We start from the raw sequence: 518 nt of genomic DNA, 5'->3' as shown, positions 1-518 counted from the left end.
GCTGGTTCTGATAGAGAGGTGTCACACACAGATGTTTCGCAGTTTGTTTTGCATATGGGGCTGTATAACTAGGGTGCCCAGGTGGTGATCGGTGTATATGTACCTTGAGCCTGTTGCCTAGAGCCTAATGAACACCATCAGTGCCACCATATTGAAGGAATACGTGTTCTGTGACATGTAGACTAACAAGCTTTTACGGAACTAAAACATAATAAAATGTGGGGAGAGGTTTAAAAGATGTTCACATTATCACAGGACAAAGTGGTGTTTAAATCTTTCAAAAGGGTTTGAGGATCTGCTATGATTCACAAAGCTACTTTCATACTGCAGTTCACTTTTAATAACCTGCCCAGACACTAATGAGACAGCTGAATGGCTTTTGGGGCACTTTAAAACCCTAACGCATATTTTTTTGCACTTGTCCATGTTACAGATAGGTAGGATATTCCAAGTGCTCCACCTCGTGAGTTGTTAGCTTTTCAGCAGTGGTCCTCTTACACTTCAGGATTGTAGAATTT

Source organism: Morone saxatilis, unplaced genomic scaffold, assembly GCF_004916995.1.
Source record: "Morone saxatilis isolate NCDOM2014 unplaced genomic scaffold, NCSU_SB_2.0 Contig3, whole genome shotgun sequence".
Lineage (NCBI taxonomy): Eukaryota > Metazoa > Chordata > Actinopteri > Moronidae > Morone > Morone saxatilis.
Note: the sequence above shows the minus strand (reverse complement) of the source record.